Source organism: Artemia franciscana, chromosome 9, assembly GCF_032884065.1.
Source record: "Artemia franciscana chromosome 9, ASM3288406v1, whole genome shotgun sequence".
Classification (NCBI taxonomy): domain Eukaryota; kingdom Metazoa; phylum Arthropoda; class Branchiopoda; order Anostraca; family Artemiidae; genus Artemia; species Artemia franciscana.
This window is the reverse complement of record NC_088871.1, coordinates 49626200-49644341: the sequence shown is the minus strand read 5'-3', so window position 1 is coordinate 49644341 and position 18142 is coordinate 49626200. Positions and strand designations below refer to the sequence as shown.

At 34.8% G+C, this 18142-nt stretch overlaps 1 protein-coding gene across 3 annotated transcripts in view; it reads right to left on the bottom strand.

Annotated features, from left to right (window-relative positions):
• Window positions 1-18142, bottom strand: part of LOC136031516 (uncharacterized) — a 335648-nt gene that overhangs the window by 218746 nt on the left and 98760 nt on the right. The gene's annotated exons all lie outside the window — the stretch shown is intronic.

The following is an 18142-nucleotide window of genomic DNA, read 5'->3' as shown; positions in this document are numbered from 1 at the left end:
TGAATCCTGAATGACTTGAGTTTTAAACCATAGATTATGGTCTAGTCCACTTTAGTCAATTTGGAATAAATTCCCTTCGGGTGTAATCTCATATAGATAGATAGATAGATAGATAGATAGATAGATAGGTTGTAATCTAATATATTATCAAGGACGTAAACAGGGAGGGAGGAGGCCTCAGAGACGGCCCCCTAAATCCTATCCAAATTTCTAGGCAGTTCTTATTCAAACTGTCATATTTGAATAAATAATTAATACCCCACCCACCCCCACCCCCAAATTTTACTCTTGGCGCACTTGCCTTTATCATATACAAGTGTTTACCAAACATATATGAACTATAATATCATTTTTACATATATATGTTACCGTGAATGTCCAAAATTTGAGGAATTCAACATTCACCAGTGAATATCCGATATACGTTATTTTCTCCTTGGATTTAGTCAGCGTTGCAAGTCAACTTTTTCAGTTTAATGCAAGGTTTGGAGATGAAAGGTTAGGATACAATAGGCTTGGTTAGGTTGGGTTAAGTGAGCTTAGGTTAGTTTTTTAGCCCAGTTTTGATATTTTTAGCCAAATTTAGCCTACCCTAAGCTAACATAATTCAACCTAACCTAACTTTTACCATCGTAGCTTGGATAAGACTGAAAAAACTGACTCGCAAGGCTAATTAAATCCAAGCAGAGAAAAAGGAATGTCGGACATTCGCCGGCGAACGTCGACACTATATATATATATATATATATATATATATATATATATATATATATTATATATATATATATATATATATATATATATATATATATATATATATATATATATATATATATATATATATATATATATATATATATATATATATATATATATATATATATATATATAATGAAAAGAGAAATCACCAATGCAACAGCACAAACACATTAAAAAAAAAGAAGAGAAAAGGAAGACTGTTTTCCTACATCAGTGATTAGTTACTAATCTACGGACAAGTGATTAGTGATTAGTTACTAAAACTACGGACAAGTCTGAACTTGCAACGCTGAGCTTAATTGGCAGAATATATTTTCTGTGCCATCTTAAATGAATAATTCTTTTGTGAAGTTTATTTTTGCTCATATTTCCGCAAGGATAAAGTGCATTGTCAAATGCGATTTATACCTACATTGAAAGCACTTGCTTTGAATTTTATTCATATGGCAAATATAAATTAGCTGCCAGACCTTCAAGGCACTTAGATTTGTTCATTCTTTGTTAAAGGTGTTTCAAAATGAAAACGGCGTCATCTACGCTTAGGTTAATTTTAGAAATTGGCCGATTAGAAATACGAAAAAATACCCAATATTCTCTTTTCCATGAACAGATGTTCTCCTATGAGATAATATTAGATGTTGCCCTTTTAATACCACGTAATGACAAAAAAATCGACGAATAGATACTAATCCTATTTAGTGAAATTTGAACAAATAAATATTAAAAATTCTGGAAGTTCTGATGCACTGACGCAAGAACAAACACACATACAATCCACTATTTTGTTTCACCAAAAATTAGTCTTATATAATCTCAACCCTCCAATATAGCTTTTTGTTCCTTTTCTCTGCTGTGTTTAATAGAGTTAATGATTTTGGCAAGTGAATGCCTCATACAAGAATCAGCCACATTGAGAATCAGACACGAACAAAGGGTAGACCTTTTAAGTCGTAAATCTTGATATTTTTTTATATACATATCAAACAGTTCGTGGTAACGAACTGTAGTAAGGAGCGACCCGGCTCAATAGTAAACGAAACTCTAAAAAACGGAATTTCGATACTAAAAGATATATCAAAAGAATCGGATTTTTATGCTGATTTTAAATATATAAATTTCATCAAATTTAGTCTTTGTCATCAAAAGTTACGAGCCTGAGAAAATTTGCCTTATTTTGGAAGGTAACACCCCCTAAAAGTCATAGGATCTTAACGAAAATTACACCATCGCATTCAGCGTATCAGAGAACCCTATAGAAAAAATTCCAAGGTCCAATCTACAAAAATGTGGAATTTCGTATTTTCATGATGCTCTTGATCGAGGTGAAATTCCAGCATCTATATTTATTGACATAAAAAAGGCATTCGATACAATCTGTCATAAGATTTTACGGAGAAAGCTTGAGAATTGCGGTATTCGAGGACCTGCTAATAACCTGATTATGTCATTTCTGTCTGAGAGAAGCCAGTATGTTGATGCTGATACTACGAGATCTGAACTGATCTCTTTGGATGGACAAGTCGGAGTTCCCCAAGGGTCAATCCTTGGCCCCCTTTTATTTTTAATTTATATTAACGATATTGATAATTCTATGAAAGATCTCGGCCTCACGGTTCTATTCGCGGATGACACAGCCCTCAATATTAGTGGTCCTACTGAACTTGTACTACGTTTAAAAATGAAAGAAGTTTTTACATATCTGCTTGAATGGTTCGCAGCGAATAATTTATGTATTAATACATCTAAAACCAAATTCCTGATTTTCTCTCGGATTTCAAAAGCATTGCCAACTTTAATTCCCTAACAATTGAAAAATGTGATACTACGATCAGCAGAGTCCACCATCTTCGGTATCTAGGAGTGATAGTTGATTCGAATTTAAGTTGGAAGGAGCACATAAATTGCCTGAGGGTAAAGGTTGCAAGGAACGTCGGTATGATCAGGCTTCTTAAACCTTTTCTCCCTTATGATGCCCTGCGGTGTATTTATTTTTCGCTAATTCATTCTTACTTAAATTACTGTCCTCTTGTATATTTGAATACTTTTCGATCGAATATATTACCATTGATAAGGCAGCAGAATAAAGCTCTCCGAATTCTTAAGCTTTTTGTACCATCTCCTGATTCTTGCCCTAATAAGTCGTCAACTAAAAGTCTTCCTCTTTTTTTGAATATTTTGCCCCTTGAATCTTTTATTGTTTTTCATTCTATTTTATTTAAGAAAAAACATCATTCAAATTCCCTACCTGAATATTTTTATGAACCTGATCTATTTTCTGGAACTAATTCCGATCACGACCATAACACGCGTAATCCTTGTAAAGCCCGGCAACCCTTGATAATTTCAGAAAGATCAAGTTTTCATTGAGAAACACAATATTGAGGGTATGGCAAAGTTATCATAATGTAATCAAACTTGAACTTTCTATTAATACGCTGAAAAACAAAATAAAATCAATGCTCATAGAAAATGTTTAAAGTAAAATGAAAAAAAATAAATAAATTAAGTAAATAAATAATAAATGTGTGGTTTGTAGCGGTAAATCCCAACTCAGTCTGATGGTTTGAATCTGGAACCTGGATGGATTATGGTTAATTTATGATATTATTTTATGTTGATGTAGTTATAGCATACAGTTTATTTAATTGTCTGCCATTTGGCCTCGAGCCCTCTCTCTGCCAAATTGGCTTTTTATATTGAATTTATGTAGTAATAAACAGAACTTGAACTTGAACTTGCCAGAAGACTAATCACGGGTGCGTGTTTATTTGTTTGTTTTTTTTTCCCAGGGATCATCGTATCGACCAAGTGGTCCTCGAGTGTTGCAAGAAGGCTCATTCTAACGGAAATGAAAAGTTCTAGTGCCCTTTTTAAGTGACTAAAAAAATTGGAGGGCACCTAGGCCCCCTCCCACGCTCATTTTTTTCCCAAAGTCAACGGATCAAAATTTTGAGATAGCCATTTTGTTCCGCATAGTCGAAAACCATAATAACTATGTCTTTGGGGATGACTTACCCCCCACAGTCTCTGGGGGAGGGGCTGCAAGTTACAAACTTTGACCAATGTTTACATACAGTAATGGTTACTGGGAAGTGTACCGACGTTATCAGGGGGATTTTTTTGGTTTGGGTGTGGGGTTCAGGTGAGGGGGCTATATGGGAGGATCTTTTCTTGGAGGAGTATTTCATGGGGGAAGAGAAATTCAATGAAAAGGGCGCAGGACTTTCTAGCATTACTATAAAAAAAACAATGAAAATATAAACATGAAAAAGTTTTTTCAATTGAAAGTAAGGAGAAGCATTAAAACTTAAAACGAACAGAGATTATTACGCATATGAAGGGTTCTAAAAATACTTTAGCATAAAGAGCGAGGTATTTAGGAGGAGATAAATACTTCGCTCTTTATGCTAAAAAATTTTTAAATAATTTCAACTATTTATTCTACGGCCTTTCTGATTCAGGGGTCATTCTTAAAGAATTGGGATAAAACGTAACGTAAGTTATGTACGTTTGTTACGTAAGTTAATTCTTAAGTTACGTTTTTTTTTTACTAATAAAAACGTTCGTTAAAAATTAAAAGATCTAGTTGCCTTTTTGAGTAACCGAAAAATTGGAGGGCAACTAGACCTCCTTCCCCACCCCTTATTTCTCAAAATCGTCTGATCAAAACTAAGAGAAAGCCATTTAGCCAAAAAAAGAATTAATATGCAAATTTCATTTTAGTAATTTATGTACGGATAGCCAAAATCAGACATGCATTAATTCAAAAACTTTCAGAAATTAAATAAAAAAAAACCGTTTTTTTAAATGAAAGTAAGGAGCGACATTAAAACTTAAAACGAACAGAAATTACTCCGTATATGAAAGGGGCTTTTCCTCCTCGACACCCCGCTCCTTGCGCTAAAGTTTGATTCTTTCTCGCAACTCTACTTTTTAAAACAATAAAAAACTTTAGCGTAAGGAGCGGGGTGTCGAGGAGGAAAAGCCCCTTTCATATACGGAGTAATTTCTGTTCGTTTTAAGTTTTAATGTCGCTCCTTACTTTCATTTAAAAAAACTGTTATTTTTTATTTAATACATATACATAGACGTTCCCTGTGCAAAAGAATGAAAACAATATTGCAATTTCAATATAGGCATCAATATACATGTTCTACAAATATACATATACATATTTCAATATACAATATAGTTAAACTGATTGAAAACAATACAGCAAGGTGGGGGACCCCCCCTCTCGTCTGACCAAGGAAGTGTGATACGTTAACTTATTATAAACCAAGCTTAGAATATACGTTCATTAAAATAAAAACTATACCTATAAATTAATAACAAATTTATTACTAAATTAAAAATATAAAATAATATAAATTAAATTAAAAACTGAACCTATTTTGTTGTTTTCTCTTATAGCAACCCCCTCCTTCCAAATCTTGATATTTTATTATTTCCCATATAGTTTTGTACATTTTCCTTAAAAGTGGAGCCGCTTTTAAAATAAATTCTACAAATGAGTCCGGATAGAGTCTATTTATTTACGTTCAAGGCCCATTTCCCACAATATTTGGCTTTATATACGTCAAATGAAATGCGGATCCTATGTCTACAATAATATATCGTTTCTTAGCAACTACTGTGGAAAATCTTTCGATTCATGTCTCTAAAATGTAACTGTGATATCGTCAATCATGAAGAAAATAGATGCTTTCCAAAAGCCTGGCTTTCTCTAATAGGAATTGAATATTTTTGGGAAAGTCCATCCTTAAAAAAGAGAAAGCACGAATATAGTATATACTTTTCCTTTTTAGGTCTTTATTGGGTTAATCAGATCTTAAGACGCTGGATGAACTAGCTAATGTAATCTAGTAGTAGTGTAGCATTAATTTCCGCAGGAGATACAGCCTGAGGCTCTAAAGGTTATACCCTAAACCTCATTCCATATGCCCTACATGTCATTTGCATACTCCAGCAGGCAAATCATTAGCATATTCAAACGGGAACATAATTTACATATAGCCATGATGGCCTAGAAACCAGCCGTAGCAATCAGATCCAATATGAGGCTGGACTTTAAATGTATTTTTATACTAGTAAGAAAGCAGAATTCAAAGAGAGAACAGTTTGAATGTGTCTTTCATCAAGTTTTTATTTGACGAGACAGACTAGCAAGCAAGAGCTAAGAGTTCATATGGCACTTGTGACGAGGCAAGAAGAGCCAAGAGCTCATATGGTATGAGCTGTAACTAAATTCTAAGAATCAATAGATTGATTTAAAAGGAAAATCAGAAGCTTAATGCCGGTCAGTATTTAAAATAAGAGCTCTGAGTCACGATGTCCTTCTAAATATCAAAATTCATTAAGATCCGATCACCCACTCGTAAGTTATAAATACCTAATTTTTTCTAATTTTTCCTCTCCTTTTAGCCCCCAAACGGTCGAATCTGAGAAAATGACTTTATCAAGTCAATTTGTGCAGCTCCCTCACACGCCTACCAATTTTCATCGTCCTAGCACGTCCAGAAGCACCAAACTCGCAAAATCACTGAACACTTCCCCCCAACTCCCCCAAAGAGAGTGAATCCAGTACGGTTACGTCAATCACGTATCAAGAATATTTGCTTATACTATCCATAAAGCTTCATCCCGATTCCTCCACTCCAAGTGCTTCCGAGATTTCCCCCTCCAAATCTCCCCAATGTCAAAAGATCTGATCGGGATTTGAAATAAGAGCTCTGAGACATGAATTCCTTCTAAATACAAAATTTCATTAAGATCCGATCACCTATTCATAAGATAAAGATACCCCAGTTTTCATGTTTTCGTAAGAATTCCGGTTTCAATCTCCAACTCAATGTCACAATCTCCGGTTCAATGTCACAGGATCTGGTCGGAATTTAAAATTAGAGCTTTGAAGCACAAGATCCTTCTAAATAGCAAATTTTATTAAGATCTGGTCACCATTTCGTAAAGTTACAAATACCTCATTTTTCCAAAATACCCCCCCCCCCCAAACTCCACCAAAGAGAGCAGATCCGGTCCGGTTATGTCAGTCACGTATCTTAGACATATTTTTATTCTTCCCATCCAGTTTCATCCTGATTTCTCCGCTTAAAGTATTTTCTACGATTTCAATTCTTCTAATTTTTCATTCATTTTTCAGTCATTTTCTCTAGTTTTTCAGAATACCCCCCCCCCCAAATAGAGCGAATCTGTTCCAATTGTGTAAATCACGTATCTATGACTTCTTATTTTTCCCACGAATTTTCATCCCGATCCCTCCAATCAAAGCGTTTTCCATGATTTCAGGTCTCCCCAACGTCACCAGATCCGGTCGGGATTTAAAATAAGAGCTTTGAGATACGATATCCTTCTAAATATCAAATTTCATTGAGATCTGATCACCCGTTCGTAAGTTACAAATACCCCATTTTTTAATTTTTCAGAATTAACCCCCCCCCCAACTACCCCAAAGAGAGCGGATCCTTTCCGGTTATGTCAATCATGTATCTAGGACTTGTGCCAATTTGTCCCACCAAGTTTCATCCCGATCCCTCCACTTTAAGTGTTTTCAAGATTTTAGGTTTCCCCCTCCCAACTCCCCCCAATGTCAACAGATCCGGTTGGGATTTAAAATAAAAGCTCTGAGACACAATATCCTTCCAAACATCAAATTTCATTAAGATCTGATCGACTGTTCGAAAGTTAAAAATACTTCAATTTTTCTATTTTTTCCGAATTAACGGGACCCCTACTCTCCCCAGATGATCAAATCGAGAAAACAACTGTTTCGAATTTAATCTTGTCCGGTACCTGATACGCCTGCCAAATTGCATCGTCCTAGCTAACTTGGAAGTGCCTAAAGTAGCAAAACCGGGACCGACAGACAGAGAGACCGACAGAATTCGCGATTGCTATATGTCACTTGGTTAATACCAAGTGCCATAAAACGGGTGGTTTGTTTACATTATTGGAAGTTGATAGTGGAGCTGAAAGCAGCAATAATGCAAAGACAAGAGCAACAAACGTAGCAGGATAAATTAGAAAAGAATGTCGAATAAGCATTGAAAGGGATGATATGTTCGCAAGAAATGTGATATTATTGAGCAAATTCAAATCGGATGAGTAATTGGTTAATAAGAGGAGCAAAACTTAATATACTACATTTACAAAGACTTCAAGCTGCTTTAAATGCAATAGTAAAATATATTGAGGACAATAACTTGAATCAGTGTGTGAAAAATGAGACATGCGTTATTGTAATGATGAAATAAAAATATTACTAAATCGAAAATGTTTCTTTTCCATGTTAGATATTTTCAGTAGGTTACCGCTCCTCTCTCTAGGGATATTCCCAAAGTAGAATTTTTTTTTCTTAGTTAGTCTGTAGTCAGCTGATGGACTTATGAAACATAAAATCATGTAGAATCATGTGATTTTGTGAAATAATCTGAATCTAAATGATCGTTATCAAAAGTTATCAGTACAAAAGAAAATATTCTCACAAAGAAAGCATGACGATATTATGGGAGATGAATCTCCAACTTTGAATTATTGTATGATGCTTATCGGTCGTGGCCCAAACGTATTTACTGAATTTATTGACATACAAAATTAAACAAAACAAAATAGTATGGTGTATTTACTTTTAAACACTACCTTAGAAATTCAATGATGATTTGAGCCTATCCAAATGATTTTTCAGTCTATATTTATTCATGTGAACAACAAATTAATCGACAATTCAGAAAATCCTACCCAAACAGATTCAGTTGATTTGAAGTCTGATGTCAATCGATTAGACTTCCTCTTTCTATATAAAAGAACATTCCCTATGTCAATCGTGTCAGTTCCTTTTTCGCAGTGAAAGAGTCAACACTGAAAAAATGTTCCATACACGTCCACTATATATACACTGGATGTATGTATACTAGATGTATGCGCTGTATGTATGCACTGGGTAGCTGGTCATTCTGTGAGAATTGTAGAATTGTTGACGAGTATGATGAAAAGTGTAGATTATTGAATCCATGTAAATTGCATAGAGGATATGCAGTAGAAATTAAAAACTGTGATCCCTGTCTTGAAAAGATTTTTGACTCTCACACTAGAGAATTCCTAAACTCAAACTATCACTATGATAAACATAATCACTGAGAGAATACCTATCTCGGCATGATTGGAAAGAACCCTAAATGAGCATTGTATTATATTTCAACACTACGTTCTCTATATGTGGATTAGTAAATTTCCTACCTCCTTCGGTTTGAATGTTTCAATGACATGTCAAAAATACTTTCTATAACTTTAGAAACTTCAACACCTCTCTTTTTCTCAAAGGAATAGCATATGCACAGTGACTAGACACTGATTGCAAGAAGAATATATTCGTAGGGTGTACTGTAACGCCTTTGAATCTCATCTAAAGCTGAAATATCTACTTACATTATATGCAGTGAAGAAAGGGCTTTAGTTTCTCGAATAATGATTACCACGAACAAAGTCGTTTCGATGTAGGGTGTAATTTAGTTTATTTTGTAGATACTCTCTCGCTAGTTTTTTTTAAGTCTAATGACTTGAGAGCGTGTGGTGGGGGAACTTAGTTTTCCCACTTCACCAGCATTTTCATAAACATGTTTCAAAACTTCAACCATTTTGAACACAAACGCGTAGTGTAATGTCCGCTACCCTTTTGCAGCGGGTGGTGAGAATGGTGATGGGTTGATATCAATACGTCTTCACTTTTGTCTCATCGCCACTGGTGTCATCAAATCATTGTTTCTACTACTAATAGCGCTAGCTGTACTAGTGTTTTCAAGATTGATTTAAAATCTTCTTCATCCTCTTTTAATGTTAGACTACTACTATGTTCCACTATTTTTTTTAAATTAGCTTAATGGTAATAAGACTTTTCGGGAAGTTTAATGCAATTAAAAAGTTGTATAGATAATTATCAAATGATAAAAGTCCGTTACGATTTGTAACCATATCATGTATTAAATCAAGTAGATTTTAACTTTCCCCCTGAATTATAATTCGCTTGCCTTTATTATCGACTTGATTGTGTTCACTTTCCATGAGAAATGTCAAGACTCTTTTACTTTGTTCACGATATGATGTGGCAGTAGGTCTCCAACACTTGACAAGCATTGGAAAATATTGAATTTCCTCTTTTGGTTGTGTTTTCGTTGCTCTTCCAGAATTTTGACAAGGTGTTTCCTTAGTGTCAATGACACTTACATTACAGTTTCACGTGATAGAGTTTATGCCTGTCCATTCGTCGAAATGCACCTTGAAGTAAAAATAGTTTATATCATCGGCAATATTCTCATCATTAATGAATTTACTGAGATTGTTCTCAAAATATTCCATTGGTGAAACAGCAAGTTCATTTGTCGTCAATTTGTAGGGTTTAGCCATTTTCCTAGAGAAAGCTGTTTACGTTTCCTGCAATTATTAATAGTAAAAGTATAAAAAAGTTACTTCCCCTTTGGATAAGGTGGTTCTTTTAAATTTTAAATCTTTTCCTTTGTTATTACTTCTTGCCAGGGCAAGTACATTGGAACGATGTTGCTTTGTCTGTTGCTTAAAAACTTCTGGCAATTGAACATTGCCCTCGGTTAGATTTAAACAGAGTTCAGATATGAGATTAATGAAATCTTTGTAAATACCATGTTTGAGTATGGCTTTCCTAAATACCAATTCTTGACTGCTTGGAACGGAAAATAAATGTCTCTTTTCATGTAGTTTTTTTCAGTGTCATGAAGGCAAGTAATGGCTTTTTTCACTGATCACTGGAAGATATACAGTAATTTCTCAGTCAAAAATATCTGTTACTGCACGCAAATCCACAGGTGTATTCTGATTGACATCTAATAGAATGTAGCCATACGGTTTATTTGTTGCCTGATTGTATGCTGAAAGTAGAAATTTCGGAACCGAGGTATATTTGTTTATTGAGAGTTATAAGAGAACTTGAGTCACGAACAAATCTGCAAATAATATAGTAGCCACAATTCAAAGCACGTGTTCTCATGCATTTGCTCTGATGAGAAATTGTGTAAAACCAGGATCACGGAAGTTTTTTCATGATAAGAGCAGACAGTAACAAATTATAGCACTTCCAGAGACCATTGTTCAACAGATTCAGCTAAATTATCAATAATCAAGCAAGCGGTTGGTTCAATATTGTTGAACAAGTCAAGACCAAGTACAAATTTTGAGTCTGGTGTAATAGCCTTTATTTTATCAAAGACTCTTGGCAAACACTGTAGAAATAGCATATTTTTTAAGTCTTCCAAAAAAATTTGATTGCCATTTTGAATTGTTTTGTTAAAAGTGTTGTTTTGCCCGACATTGACGAACCACAAAGAAACGATATGAATGGTGTTTTAAATTGATACATATTGTTGTCGTCAACGTCTTCAACAACTGGACTACGACTAACTATAAACTGCAGTTGTCTAATGAATAAATAATATTTTCCCTATCAGTACTCCAACTAAGATGTTCAAGAACCAAAAAAAATAGAATAATACATGTTTTCTTTTATTTTACAATAAATACACAATATTTTTAATCAATACAAAAAGATATCACAGTTTAAAAACATCTGGAACACTTGTTTTCTTTTATTTTTACGATAAATACAAAACATTTTTAACCTATACAAAAATATCACAGTTTAAAAAACACTTAGAAAGGGTCACTTCCCGGAAGGGGATAGCGGCCGCTGGCGGCAACCAGTCGAAGGTCTGATCCTCCCCTCCGCTATTGGGCTTACCGCAGGGGCGTAGCCAAGACAATTTCATTTTACAAAAATATAAAAATACATTGAAAATATTACCACAACAATAACTGTGCCTTGTGTAAACACGGAACATAATGTTAAGAAAATCTGTTACCACCTCCTGCCCGCAAATTGCCTTTAAAGAAGTTTTTCCAGACCGACATGTTGTCTATATTGTACAAATACATTTCCATCTAAAATTCGATAGTCCCCTTGGCATAGTTCCCTCACACCATCATCACATAGACTTTGTCCGATATGGCTGACAGGGCGTTTTTTCTACTTTAACTGTGTAGTTTTTCAAAAAAAACGAATCGCTACGACTTTTCCTCTTGGAACTAAACTACTTTACACTCAGTTTCTATAAACATTCATATCAAAATTATCTTTAACATAGTGTGTAGGCAGCCCCTTGCAGACTCGTTTAATATCCTCATTGTGAGTTTTAACAAAGTATACCTTCGGATCTGCAAGCACACCATGTTATATAAAGTCGCCCCCCGTCTCGGATTTTAGATATAGTAGTTTATTTGGGACCAGCCGCGTCAATAGCTCGGAATAAATGGACTCGTCCCAATTGGTGAAGTCCATTTGAGAACTAATGTGTTCATCATTTTCCAAACCATTTAATAAATTGTCAGTTTTAATTTTTTAAAGGAGTGAATCAGTGTCTCCACAATACACTTGAATCCTCCACCGGCCACTGGAGCTTACACATATTATAAAAAAAAGGTCCAGCATGAGTTTCTTGGAAATTTCTAAAATTGCGCTAACATCTGCAATATTTTATTCAATATAACATTTCTGTTTTTCCTATGCAAAATGATCATTTGGAGTCTATGATGGTGATGATGCGAACCTTAGATCGGCAATGATTCGAGCAAACTCTTTTGGGTCGGTTACAACGTTATAACCAACCATATTACGGAAACTCGCACATTTTACCATAGGCTGGATTTAAAGATTTCCTTTTCAACCTTCATTTTTGCTTCTGATCTTTACTGATAAAAGTGTTACTAAACGTTTTAAGTTATTGCTTTTGATCAAATTAGAGGGCTCTCTGAATCTTTGTGACCGTGAAACCATTAGCTACTATCCATCACAAAAGAACATGGTGAAAAAGAATATTCTGTTTCGGATCAAGGCCGGCAAGAAGTTTTGATTTTGAAGGTGTCCAGTGCATACCCCTATCCTCTATCAAAGTACTATTATGTGGACTCAAGGAGGCCATAGTCAACGGGCTGTTTATGCATGGAAAAACAAAACCCTTTACCAAATCATAACGCTCCAAGGTATTTCACCATCAATTTCAAAAAATCATCCTTGCAGTCCATTCTCCTCAGTCCATTCTCGCCATTCTCGGCGGCAATGTCGGGAAAATCTGGAGCACAAGGATTGTCAAGCCATTTGTAAGTAGCACACGGCAAAGAGTATTGAGTCATTGCCGACGGATAAAGGAAATTCATACCCAGAAAAACTGCATTTGACTTTTCACCAGTATGTTGTCCAGCCGGATTGGTTTCCAGCATACGATCCCCGTGGAAAACGTACCCTCCCCTCATTGATCTCTATACAAATATTTTCTGATCGACGTCGGTGATCAGACCTGTTTCTTCTTTGATGAATTTTAAAATTAAATCCATCACCAGATAAGGAGTTGAAAAATAATAACCAAAACCCAACCCAAATTTCTAATAGATTTTATCCGTGTTGTTACACACAATATCAAACAACGTCAATACATCACTTTCCCGGTATATTTTAAAATAATCGTCCCCATTTTTACGCCCTCCGTTTGCCCAAATTTTTTTTTAGCAAACTCACAGTCGGAGTGGTGCATTGAGGATCGCAGTGAGTCATAAAACGATTCGATTGATGGTAATTTCTCCTCACGTAGTCTTGAAGTGGAGTTGTAGTTTCATACGGGTCTATGCCCTTACATGTTAATAAACCATGCGTTTCAGCATCTGGAAATCGCTATTTAAGGAGGGGAAGCTATTAAAATCGTAGCTGTTCTGTACTTGAATCAACTGACTTATGGTTCTACGGAAAAAATATAGGAATATAAAAAACGGATTTCATTCAATTACAAAATAACATTTTCAACCATTTTCCATTTGAATTCTAAGATCAGCAACTTCTAAGATGATTTGGGCATGGTTTTATATGAAAAAGAACCATCTAACCATGCGCCATATACAACTTCAACTTTCTGCAAACGTGCCAACGCTGGTGGAATGAATTTCAAATCATAATTGGAATTATGTAAATAAACAATTAGATAGTAATGTTGTTTAGCGTATAAATTACATGATTTATGAGCCAGTCCGCCAAAGTTGCTACCCCCAATAGAATTGGATTGCTTAAATAATCATGATCACTAACAGAAGTTCCTCCCCCAATACCCTCAACAGATTTAACCTTACAAACCCAAAAAATTTTTTCAATGGCCAACTTATCCTCTCGTGATACGGTAGTAGCATAATTTACGGTGTGCAGCCGAGAAATTTACTTATGGGCTGTTTTAACAAGTGTTTTCATGGTTGCACCGACACAATCTTCCCGACCCAATGTCTCAATAACCTCTATTAATTGCATGGTATTACTCGAGTCTCTTTGAGCATGGGCATAAGAAACTGCAATGACTTCGTTTTTTGACAAGATTTGAATTTGGTGGATCGTACACATCTTTGTGTTTAGTTCCGCAGTCTAAGATGACATTGTCACCGTTAACTGTTTCTGCAGATTGTTACCCATGACGTTTACAGTATCTCATATGGTGCTTTAACTTTAATTCACTACGAAATCTAGAAAGACACATTGGACAATAGTAGCCAATACCCCCACACCCCTTTTTCTCCTCATACAGAACCTAATATCTGTAACTGGATTAAAATGTCTAATTGAATCAGGTTCTATAGCAGGCGTAAAAGAAGCCATGCCCAGTGCTTCGCCGATTCAATGGACAGCGCCCTCACTGGATATATTACCCCCTTGTTACTGTAAAATGACCATTTAAAGAATTAAAATCTACTTAAGGAAACTTCGCCCCATCCCCTATTAGCTGCCACTTTGTCCAACTTTGTTTTAATAGCATCTCTTTGCAGAGATTAGTGGGCTGGTAAAAGAAATACATACTTGAAACACTAACGCCTTGTACCGAAAGAAATTTGTTCTAGACCTTGATGTCCCTCTAAATTTGAATTATATTTTGAAATTTCAGCCCTCTCTCCCGCGCCATCTCTTAAAATAAAATCTATTTAAAATTTTCATAACATTTACATCTCAATTTTCATTAAAAAATTGCCCCACTCCCCCTCACATATTAGTAATCTAGTTGTCATGATATTGTCTACCCAGTCAAAATATACACCCTCAAAATTCTTCGTACGGGTGAAGTGTTAGCATTTCAGTTTTGATCTAGTGCGAATACACATACCCGACTTCTCATTTAAAAAAATAATTTTTGTGCGATTGATACTTTTATGCTATCCCTACCATACCACTCCCGAATCTGTCGTTCAAGAAGGGCTCGAATCTTGCCTACATAGGAGTGTACTATGTCTATTGGATCTGTGATAATATCCCCCGCTATAAGTGTATTAAATGGATCCCCAAATGCGGCCCTATAAACATATATATTTCGTAATGCAGTTTGACAAAAAAAATTCCAAAATAGTGGGCGTTGCGGGGTTACCTCTACCTTACGAGCACTACCGCTCTGTCCTACTTCAACTTCAGTGCGTGTAAGAGGGCCGGAGTACGGAGTGAAATCACCCAGCTCTCTCAGCATGTCTTCGAGTGTATTAGGACTGAAGTAGTCAGTCCAAGCAAAATCCTTTTCAGATACACTTTACTGTTCAAAGGCTATTGGCTGAGCAGAACTAACATTCCGACACTTCACTGAAATATTAGGGGGGAGTTACAATCGCCTCTCCAGATCAATCCTCCAAAAATTTATGTGTATTAGGACGGAGGTGGTCAATCCAGCCAAAATCATCTTCTGATACACCCTGCTCTTTAAAGCAACTTGGCTGAGCAGAACTAACATCCAAACCCACTGTTGAAACATTAAGGAGATACATTAGCCTCTCCAATGCGATCTTCCGAAAATTCGTGCATTAGGACTGAGGTGGTCAGTCCAAGCAAATCATTCCTTGAGACAGTTTCCTGTTCAACGACACTTGGCAGAGCTAGGGTAAAGTTCCTTAAAAATATTGGGGGGAGTCACATCCACTTTTCTAAAGCATTCTTTAAAAAATTTATCAATCCGCTCTGGGTCGCCGTCGCTAGCAGAGGATAAATCGATATGGAGATTATCATGAAATAAATTATCAGCACTTACCTCTCTAAAGCAATCGCTCAGTAGTTCACCATACCATACTAGTTTGTTGTTATAGGAGAGGGCAAGTCAATAAGGTGATTATCTTGAAATTGTACTGGTGGTGACAACATATGTATTTGGATATCGTCAAAGAGGTTGTATTTAGATGACGAAGCGTTTAGATGTTGCATTAAGATATTGGATGAACCAGCTAGTATAATCTAGCTCGGTTTAAGAATAATAAGCAAAACCCTGAACATAACTTTTTGAATGAATCAATGCTTATCAGTTAACATTCAGAACTAAAAAATGGGAGAGAATAACAAGTTTTTTCTTTGCTTTTAAGTTCATTTTCTCAGTAGGAAGCGATATATGTAGAATAGACGGTTCTCACTACATTATGTCTCATCCTAGCTACCGTAATACAAAACAAAATTATTAAACCTGTCTTGTCAGCCTAATATCTTAAACTGAGTAAGTCCTATTGGCTGATTCAATCCGTTTCCCTCTAATTATTTGACTCGCGAGATATTTAAAATTCCTCTTTTTTTCAAAACGCTTTATATCTCTTTTTCTGAAGCACATAATACTTGGGAAATTGATATTTTAATGTCAAAGGTCTTGACGATCGTACCTTGGGAAACCGTATAGGTTGCCGAAAAAGATAAAAATTACTGTCTGGACTTCACGTAAACACATAGACAGAGAACGGACTAATGTGTTTTTGTTCCCCTTCATTGCCCTTGCTCAATGGTTCTTAGTAACATTTAGAAAACACAAACCACGTTCCCTCTTATGGCCTTGGCCAACTCTAAGATCCTTAATGTATCGTTTACCTCTTGGAAAGTTTTCAATAAGTAAAACCTAGCCCTTTTTCTAAATATTTGACCAAAGTTTTGAATATTGAGTTTTTATGTATTTTGTGTTGACATCGAAATAGACAAAAATAAGGTCTTTCGTTATTTCAAGAATCTTTAAGACAACCGGGTGAAACTATTAAATTAATTAAACAAAAGCTTGTCTTCTATGAAATAACACTATGTGTTATCAGTTATTTACTTAATTATGTATAGATAAGGACTTACTTTACTTTCTGACTTTAGTTTTGGATTTGAATGATAGCTGATATACAAGCTGCATTGGATATAAAATAATAAACAAATGAATAAAAATTTTTATAATACATTTGGACATTAGATAAATAAATAAAGAATAAAAATGATTGACTGTACTATAATAGCACCGCTGACATTCTAAAAAAGGACCATAAGGGAGCAATTCCAAAAACCTTTTCAATTTAGTTCTAAGAGTTTATTACCAACTTTAAGGTAGAATAGAATAAGAGAGTAAAATTGTGTACAAGTTAATTCCAATTTGCAAACAAGAGATTTTCTAAGGTCCAAATACCAGGTAAAATTGGTGGTTAATCTAGTTAGAACACTTTAATCCCTTTCAAGCGTAGATAAACTGAACGTTTGCCCTTTATAAGGGCTATTAACTACTTGAAAATGAACTTTCCCTCTACACGTTTTGTTGAAAGATATAAAGGAACCTTCCCAATTAAAATGAATTCAATTAAAGAAAGGAAAAGTTGTGGGTCCATATAGAGAAGAAAGTTACTTTGGAAGGAAAAAGCAGTAAAATCCAAATATCCACCTGTATTAAAATATTTTATATGTCTTTTTAGCAAACCATTGCGCAGAGATGCCTATTGGCAATGTATTTTTTGTGTAATGTATATCTCTTCAACAAAATTTTAAATTAGATTTAAGTAAATGGTGAAATATCAAATCATAATATCAAGTCATAATATCAATAATCAAGTATCAATAATCAAGTATAATAATAATCAAGTATCATAATATCAATAATCAATAATCATAATAATCAAGAAATATCAAGTCATAATATCAAAGTTAAGTATAACAATGTAAAAAAAGACCACAAGTCGTCTAGAAACAAATTTAAAGCTAACCATTTTGATATGACAATAATGAAAAAATGAAAAATAAAACAGTAAGCAAAAATAGTAGTAATTTGCCAAAGCTAGGATTTTTACTTCCTAATAATTATTAACTAATTTTAGTAGTTCGTTTCTCTTAAGTTGAAAATTTGTTTTCGTAGTTATTGCTTTGGTTTTTCCCCATGTTTTTCACGACCTCGTATTTATTTCTCTTAGATTTCTAGTACTTACAAGTGCGATTTAGGTTCAAAAGACATAGAAATTTGGAATTGTTTCCAAATGGAAAAACTGTATATTTTCATCGTTAACA